General features: G+C 38.3%; 1 long non-coding RNA gene across 1 annotated transcript; it reads right to left on the reverse strand.

Annotated features, from left to right (window-relative positions):
- Positions 1-1456: 1456 nt before the first annotated feature.
- Positions 1457-10032, reverse strand: LOC106992366 (uncharacterized). Its single transcript, XR_003726995.2, has 3 exons — positions 9330-10032; positions 7674-7722; positions 1457-1919 (listed from the first exon to the last, which is right to left on the reverse strand). It is a non-coding gene; the product is annotated as an uncharacterized LOC106992366 (long non-coding RNA).

Here is a 10032-nt window from a genome sequence, read left to right on the forward strand (position 1 = left end):
TGACAAAACTATGGGATAGAAATGGGGCAGATATTATTGTATACATTTTCCGGAAGAAGAAACAACAAGGTTTAGAGAGGCTACGAGATTTGCCACAAGCCTTAAACTTCAAATTCACCGATGTCCTTTGCACCATAATGCCTCCTGAGAATCGACCCATTTGAGGTAGACATCAAGAAAAAATGAGTCTGTTTACTTTCAGATGCTCTCTTTCATTAGGAGGCCGGTTGTGTCTCTGAGCTGAAAAGGAATCCTCTGTGTGTATACATGCAAAGGAAGATAAATAAGACATTTCTTATCATCCAAGCCCCCAATATCCTCTGAGTCAAATAGTTCGTTGCTCATTATATGTTTTACTTTCGATAAGATTAATTTTTAAAAAATTATTCCAAGTTGGCTGGGCGCAGTGGTTCACGCCTGTAATCCCAGCACTTTGGAAGCCTGAGACAGGTGGATCACGAGGTCAGGAGATTGAGACCATCCTGGCTAACACAGAGAAACTCCGACTCTACTAAAAATACAAAAAGTTAGCTGGGCATGGTGGCGGGCGCCTGTAGTCCCAGGTACTCGGGAGGCTGAGGCAGGAGAATGGCGTGAACCTAGGAGGCGGAGCTTGCAGTGAGCTGAGATGGTGCCACTGCACTCCAGCCTAGATGGCAGAGAGAGACTCTGTCTCAAAAAAAAAAAAAAAAAAAAAAGGCCGGGGGCGGTGGCTCAAGCCTGTAATCTCAGCACTTTGGGAGGCCGAGACGGGCGGATCACGAGGTCAGGAGATCGAGACCATCCTGGCTAACACAGTGAAACCCCGTCTCTACTAAAAAATACAAGAAACGTGGCGGGCGCCTGTAGTCCCAGCTACTCGGGAGGCTGAGGCAGGAGAATGGTGTAAACCCGGGAGGCGGAGCTTGCAGTGAGCTGAGATCCGGCCACTGCATTCCAGCCTGGGCGACTGAGTGAGACTCCGTCTCAAAAAAAAAAAAAAAAAAAAAAATTATTCCAAGCTGAACTCCATCATGGAGTAAATGTAAATTTAGCCTCTACCATCAACAGCATTTCTGGCCTCCTTCTAACGTATATCTTCTGATATCCAAGGCAGGAGATAATCAGAGATTCCATTTAAAACTTATTGTCTAAGTGCATAGCTCTCATAAGACTTGATTTTGACATTTCCTTGGCAATTCACTAATAAGTAAAATTTTCAGGTGATTATTCTCTATAGGGCTATAAAAAGAAAATTAAAAGCAAGATCAGTTGTGCTTTTGAAAAGTGCTGAAAAAATCCTGATTTTTTTAATGATTACCAGACACCAAAAAAGTTATTTTCTAAAGATAATTCCCATTTCTGTTGCATGAGTCATGGAGAAATAAGCAATTTGAATTAAAGGCAAGATATCTGAATTCATATATTCAAATTTATTTATTCACAAATGTATAGAGAGTCCCCACTCTGTGCCAAGCATGTACTGGGGCTGAAGCAGTGAGAAAAATAGTCTCTGATCTTAAAAAGCACACACTGTACTGGGCAGAGTAAGACAATGAACATATGTCAATTTAGTATCTCATTTTCAGGAAAACATGTTCAGAGATTCAAAGCTCACCACTCCTGCCGCCTTCACACAGACACCCTGAAATGGAAGCTCACAGAAAGCTATAAACACAGACAAAGCAGCTGGCCTCATGTCTATAATTTTAGGTAGCCAAGAAAAACAGCCTGTGACAATCATACACACAAAAAACCAATCATTCAGGCACTGGAAAAATGCTATCCTTGCAAAGGAATGTTTAAGGATGTGGACTCCTCTAAAGGATGGACCTCTGGAAGGGAATGTGTGTTTGCCAAGGGCTCCTTCTGGTGCCTGGGGGTCTTCTTCCACTTTCTTGCACCTGTTCTGCTGTTATATTCATATACATTCCCAGAGACTGTGGGAAGGAAAAAACAAAACACAGACAAAGTGAATTACAGTGAACTTGCAAAGCATTTATTTTTCCCATGAAATGTTTTATTGAGCATTTGCTAGATAGCTGGCATAGTGATGAGTTTATCTTCTCAAGTCTTGTTCTCTTACCAAAGGAAAAACTAGAAGCAGAACCTGAAGCAGTATGTGGTTTCATATGCATTAAAAATTGCCCCTTTAACACAAGGGAGTTATTTTGTGGTATCGGAACAGTTTTGCATCTTGATAGTGGTAGTAGTTATCTGGATCTATAAAGGTAATTAAATGTCATACACATAGACATATAAAAATAAATATACGCAATAACTGGGGAAATCTTAGTAAAGTCTGTGGTCTAGTTTGTTGTGTTGTACCAACGTCAATTTCCTGATTTTGGCAATGTGCTATAGTAATGAAAGATGTGACCTGTGGGGAAAGCTGGGTAATGGGTACACAGTACCTCTCTGTATTTTTTTTTTTTTTTTGTAATTTTTTGTGAGTTTGTAATTGTTTGAAAAGCAAAAGTTTTTTTAAGTCAAATGGGTTTTTTAATTGAAATTAATCTGCCATGTATAGGGTCTGAGGTTTAATTAGCCAACCCTTCACAGAAACAATAATGTAGTAACAGTAATATACAAGAGAAAAGAAATAAGGTAAAAAAAATGGCCTGATATAGTAGGAAATCAACCAATTATTTCTTAGGTGACTGAGGTGTAATTAATGAATAAAAAGAACAATGATAACAGTAATAACTGATCCTATAGTATTTACTATATGCCAGACTCTGTTTCCACATATCAATTTATTTAATCTGTTCAATGTCCTTGTTAGGTAGTAAATATTATTTGCCACATTTTAGAAATAAGAGAGCTGGAGCACAGATATGTTAAGTAATCTGCCAATACCACATCATCTATAAGTGACAGACCTAGATTTGAATCCCAGCAGTCCGGCTGCAGACTCCAAATACTAACAACCTAGGGCAGGGGGCCACGTCTTATCTCACTTTAGGTTGGGCTCCATGAACAAAATAGTACCTTATGCATCATATTTTAGGTTCCACAGAACATTTGATAAACGATAGTACGTTCTAACAAATATAGCTAAACCTATTTTTATTTTAAAGTATTTTTCTTCTTTAAATGTCATGTGAAACTTCACAGTGCTAAGTCTGCTCTCAAAGATACATTAATTGAAAGGTGATTCTTCTTCCAGGACCACTGTACTAAAGTGGACAATGCATTTCCCTTCCTTCACACACACAAAAATCTATACCACCAAAAAGTCTATACCCTCATTCAACAGTTCATGTTGGAACTGAAAACCAATTGCTGAGGTACACATCAAACATCCAGGTTCAAAATAAGTCAAATGTATCCATCCAAACATACAGTAACAATGTCCTCCTATTGAGTAGACCAAAGGTGATGAGTATCTGTCAAACACTGAATCAACAAAAAGTGACTGCAATAGCTTGTTGTCTTTATTAGATCTTGTACACTTGTTTTTTTCTCTTGAAAATGGAAGTACCTAAAGCCACGTCTTTGTTGATCCACTGGTTTTTGTCAGGCCATTCAATGATAGGAGAGGTCATGAATAGTGTTAGGGATAAAGGTTTCTGCGTCAGACTGCCTGGCTTCTAATCCTGACTCCTTCCTCTCACTAAAATATGGTTGTAGGGAAGTTGCCTTATCTCTCTTGGCCACAGTTTTCTCATTTATAAAATGAGGATAATACTAGTCACTACCTCATAAGTAGTTGTCAGAATGTACAATTCATGTAAAAGCATTTTGACCACACTCAGAATTCAGTAAATGTTTACTGTAATTTGATATTAGAAATACCCTAAAAACATCTTGCAATAAGTCTGCAACTGCATAGTTAAATATAAACATTTTCAGTTTGCTAAGAATAATAATGTTAAAATTAACTAGATTACATAGCAGCATTATTCACACTAGCCAAAAGGTGGAAGCAATGCAAGAATCCGTTGATGGATGACTGGACAAACAAAATGTGGTATGTAAGTACAAGGGAATGTTTATTCTACCTTAAACAGGCAGGAAATTTTGACACATGCTGCAACGTAGATGAACCTTGAAGAAAGACATTATACTAAGTAAAAAAAAGCCAGCCACACAAAAACAAATATTGTATGAGTCTACTTACATGAAGTACTTAGAGTAGTCAAATTCATAGAGACAGAAAGTAGAATGGTGGTTAACAGAGGCTATGGGGAGGGGAGATCAGAAAGCTATTGTTTAATGAGTATAGAGTTTCAGTTAGGGAAGACGAAAGTGTTCTGGAGGTAGTGGTGATGGTTGCACAGCAATGTGCATGTACTTAGTGCCACAGAACTGTACATTTATACATGGTTAAAATGATAATTCTGTGTTGTATATATTTAACACAATAAAGATTTAAACAACTTAATAATTATGAACTGCTTAGAACAAGCCTGGTACTTTGTAAGTACTAAATGAGTATTTATAAAATATACTTTTTTACGGATCATCACTGGTCATTATAGAAATGCAAATCAAAACCACAATGAGATACCATCTCATGCCGGTTAGAATGGTGATCATTAAAAAGTCAGGAAACAACAGATGCTGAATAGGATGTGGAGAAATAGGAATGCTTTTACACTGTTGGTGGGAGTGTAAACTAGTTCAACCATTGTGGAAGACAGTGTGACAATTCCTCCAGGATCTAGAACCAGAAATACCATTTGACCCAGCAATCCCATTACTGGGTATATACCCAAAGCATTATAAACTGTTCTACTATAAAGACACATACACACATATGTGACACATACACACATATGTTTATTGCAGCACTATTCACAATAGCAAAGACTTGGAGCCAACCCAAATGCCCATCAGTGATAGACTGGATAAAGAAAATGTGGCACATATACACCATGGAATACTATGCAGCTATAAAAATGGATGAGTTCATGTCCTTTGCAGGACATGGATGAAGGTAGAAACTATCATTCTCAGCAAACTAACACAGGAACAGAAAACCAAACACCACATGTTCTCACTCATAAGTGGGAGTTGAACCATGAGAACATATGTACACAGGGAGGGGAACATCACACACCAGGGCCTGTCAGGAGGTGGGGGGCTAGAGGAGGGATAGCATTAGGAGAAATACCTAATGTAGATGACAGGTTGATGGTTGCAGCAAACCACCATGGCACGTGTATACCGATGTAACAAACCTGCATGTTCTGCATATGTATCCCAGACCTTAAAGTATAATAATAAAAAAACCTATATATATATATACTTTTTTAAAGAAGGAAACAAGAAATGGCATACAGTAATTTTTATCAGTTCCAATAATAAGAAGAAAGTAGAGAAAGAACCCAGAGAAGGGCATGGAGGTCCATTGCGGGCTGCTCTGCCATTCTTACACCAAGAAGTCTGGTACAAGACACTCCACCCACAGCTGGCACACAACAGTCATCTTACTGCCCTTGTACCTAAGGACCTAGCTACCTACTCCTTATCTGACTCTATTCTACCACTATTAAGATGAAATCTCTGCTCTAAACATTTCCACTAACTCTTTTCCTCCCTTTGAAAGGAAAGAAAGCCATGTTACTCTAGACACATTTATTCCATACTCTAGACTCTAAGCCTTGTTTTAATATCCATGAAATGGGGACAACAATGATACTTCTTTCACAGGAAGATAGAATATGAAAATAGAATGTTAATTCTCATTGTTTGGAACTTCAATAGGACAAGTCATATTTAGCATAGGTGAGCACTCAATAAATGTTCATGTATGCTTTCAATGAATTCCTGGAAATTGGAACTCATTAGGGCCAAGTTATTTAATATAGATCAGATTAGGATATAAATAGTATGTTTTTAATTTTACAAAACACTTTTTAAAGGAATGACTTGCTTTAAGGAGAGCTTGGCAGTCAGTAATAAAGCATCAATAATTGCATGCCAAGCTATCCAGAGGTGTCAGGATTTAACTTGCAGTAAAGTGTCTCAAGCTGTTATCGTGCCAATGAGTCTTCTATGGCTAATACCTCATGTTGAGTGACAGTTTACAAAATGACTTTTACTTTATTATATTCATGTTTAAACTTCACAACCACCCCATGAAAGAGAGAAAGCCCACACTGTTGTGCCTTCTTTGCAGCCAGTGAAAGGGAGACTCGGGGAGGTTAAGTGATTTGTCCATGTTCACATGGAGTGTTAGTAGTTGTGTCAACACTCAAACCCTAGTCTTCTAACTCTATACCAGGGCTTTTCCAATAACTCTGATGACTTTCTATTTCTGCCTCTTTCTTTAGGAAAGAAATGCATGAAAAAAAACCTTCAAAATGTTTTATAAAATGGAGGTATGATCTGCTTGGCAATTCCAGGGATCATAACAGATACATCTTTAGAACAGGGATTGCAAATCCATGACCCATTTGGACTATAGATGTGGTTGATTAAAGATGGCTACAAATTCTTTGACTCCCGTACCTTGAGAAGTGGGGTGCTGCTTCTCTCTTTGAATCTGGATAGACTCTGACTGCTTTAATGAAGCAGAAGTGATGCTATGCCAATTTCTAGGCCTGATCCTCAAGAAATCACAACTTTCCCTCCTATCTCTTGGGCTTTCTCCAAGAGATCTAAACTGCCACGTAGGGGGTTCACCTATCCCTGCTGGAGCAACTATATGAAGAGTCTCTGTATTAGTCCGTTCTCATGCTGCTAATAAAGACACACCTGAGACTGCACAATTTATAAATGAAAGAGGTTTAATGGACTCACAGTTCCACATGACTGGGGAAGCCTCACAATCATAGCAGAAAGTAAAAGAGAAGCAAAGGCACGTCTTACATGGCGGCAGGCAAGAGAGCTTGTGCAGGGGAACTCCCATTTATAAAACTATCAGATCTCGTGAGATTTATTCACTACCAGTTTCGTGGGGGAAACTGACCCCACGATTCAATTATTTCCACCTGGCCCCGCCCTTGGCATGTGGGGATTATTACAATTCAAGGTGAGATTTGGGTGGGGACACAGCCAAACCATATTAGGCCCTGAGATTATATGAAGAGGAAGTGGGACCCAGCAGGGCCAAACTGTAACTGTTCCCACCAAGCTATCATGCTTGTGAGTGAAGCCACTGTGGACCTGCAAGACCAGACAGACTGCCAGCTGAATATCATTGAAGTGACCCTTTATAAAGCAACAACAACAAAAAAAAAAGGTCCAGGTGATAACCTGTTCAAATTCCTGACACACTAAAATGTGAGATATAATAAAATGGTGGTTATTCTAAGCTAGTAAGTCTTGGGGGAAGTTTGTTGCACAACATATAACTAGGGAATGAGGTAGATGCGTTTTATTTGGCCTACACAGTAGAGTTTAATTGAATTATTTGACTACTTTTAAAGGTGGGTGGATTTCATGTAACAATTTAGATTTCTAGCTTCCTTTTGAAGTACCAAAATTATGGCAACACAAGGCCTCTTCCCAGTAATTTGATGGAGTTGAGTGACAGCCACGTCCCCCAAGCATTAGCTGCCATTGATGATTGAATTTACTGTTTTATCTGACCCCTTACAGTCATTTATTTTACCTGCCTGGTCCTAAAATAGTATTCCTTAGGACACAGTCTCATTTTATAAAAGAATAAGTCATTCATTCACATAGTTTAATATCTAAATAGGTGAAATGCACTTAACTCAAAAGATATTTAAACACCATACCTGGATCAATGGCTCCTCCATCAAACACAGTCTCATATACAGTGGTTTCCTTTTAAAAAGCACAATGTATTAGCAATAAAGTCAGCTTGAGAAGATTTGTTTTTACAAGCATTGAAGACTTTGAGCAGATGACTTCTTATAAGTTACCTCATCTTTCTAATTTATAGAGGGCTAACAGCCTCAAGACAAAAGACTTCCTGCTGTTTGTATCTCCTCCTAATCCCATCCCCCACATCAGTCTGCCTGTCATGCCCTCTTATCATGTATGGGAGGTGCTATGGGCTGAATTATGTCCCCCAAAATTCATATGTTGAAATCCTAACCCTAACCTCAGCGTGTGACTGCATTTGGAGATAGAGTGATTAAGTTAAATGAGATCACATGAGTGAGCCTTAATCCAATACGACTGATGTCCTTCTAAGAATTGGAGACTAGAACACAAACAGCACAGGCTGAGGGATGACTATGAGGACATAGTAAGAAGGTGGCCATCTGCAAGCCAAAGAGAGAGACCTCAGAAGAAACTAAATCTGCTGACACCTTGATCTTGGACTTCCAGCCTCTAGCACTGTGAGAGATAAATTTACGTGGTCTAAGCTACCCAGGCTGTCATATTTTGTTATGGCAGATGAAGCAGACTCATACAGGAGATGAGCTGGCATTGGTTTACTAAAGGAAGAGGCAGAGGAAGGAAGCATTGAAAGAGAACCAGTTTATGAAACAATATTGTGGTCAATTAGGATTTGGCTAGAAATGTTCTTGGTTTATGAGGAGGTAAGCAGAGAGAAGAAAGGAAATGAAGACTAAAAATGCCCTCCTTGTTCCATTCTACATTGGCTTTTCCTGGAACCAGCCTTATCCTTGTACAGTCATTTATATGGATCATTTAGTGAATGAGTCTCAGCCAATTTGAAGATGGTTTGCATACTCTAGGGTTTAGATTTGTTAACATCTGCTAAGAAACTCCAGGGTTGAAGAACTTATTTAGATCAATCACATGTATAAACTACTTACAAATACAGTGTTTATGTTTATTTCTATTTTATTTACTTATTTTTTAGATGGAGTCTCATTCTATCACCCAGACTGGAGTGCAATGACATGATCTTGACTCACTGCAACCTCCACCTCCCGGGCTCAAGCAATTCTCATGCCTCAGTGTCCCAATAGCTGGGACTACAGGCGTGCACCACTATACCTAGCTAATTTTTGTATTTTTAGTAGAGACAGGGTTTTGCCATGTTGCCCAGGCTGGTCTCAAGTTCCTGACCTCAAGTCATCTGCCCTTCTCAGCCTCCCAAAGTGCTGGAATTACAGGTGTGAGCCACCATGCCTGGACTAGTTTTTATTTTTAAGAATGGTGAATAACGCTAAGGTTCCCTTTGTCTAGAGGTTGTTTTTTTTTTTTTTTTTCTTGAATGCATGTGTAGTACTTGAGGCAGATTTTGATCTAAGCCAAATTCTAAAACTTAACCTGAATTTACAGTTTTGTAATGCACACAAATTCAGCAAAAGGAGATAAATTGAAATTCTTTTACTTCCTATGATGATTATGTTTACCATATGTTTATATGAAAGAACTTCTCCATTGAACAACAATTACAAGGAAAAATGTTCTCTTTCTTTTACTGTAGAGGTTCACAAAAATGTACTTACTGTTAACACTTCTAATTTTTTATTTCTGTTTCCTGTGGCAATAATTTCCTTTTGATTTCCTTTGCCTATTACAAAACAAATAAATAAAAGTCAAGTATCTGAAGAGTGGCTTTTTAAAAATCACACAATTCAAGCATAGTCATGTAACAATTAACAATCTGTATCTTACCTACAATATACTTAATTCCTCTGTATGAAAAGAAAATTTGACAAAATATCAGCTTTATTATGTTAACAGATGACAAAAATAATTTCATTCAATAGTCAGTACATGATTATCCCATCTCCAAGAAAAAAGAAATACAGTATAAGGAAGAATAAAATGGTCTTCATTAACCATCACCACCACATCCTTCACTGCACCATAAACAGATTCTATTTAGTTAATAAACATTCATATCCAACTCATTTTTGAAGTCATGATGTTCTGTACTCCGAAGAGATATTTTTAGATGGTGAGGAAAGTAGCTATATTTTCTATCCACTTATTTGGCCTCTCTGCCCTGCTCCAGACATGCTCCAGAGAGACTTAAAACCAGTCAGATGTGTGGAGAGGGTACCTAATTTATCACCAGTCCCTCAACTAGTTTCTGGTGCTAATCAAACACCTATGAAACCACTTGCATCAAAATAATATGAAAAAATTGTTTGTTTGTTGGCTCACAAATTTTTGTTTAAAACATAATCTCGGCCAGGTGCGGTG

This window comes from Macaca mulatta, chromosome 2 (assembly GCF_049350105.2).
Source record: "Macaca mulatta isolate MMU2019108-1 chromosome 2, T2T-MMU8v2.0, whole genome shotgun sequence".
In the NCBI taxonomy this organism is placed as follows: Eukaryota; Metazoa; Chordata; class Mammalia; order Primates; family Cercopithecidae; genus Macaca; species Macaca mulatta.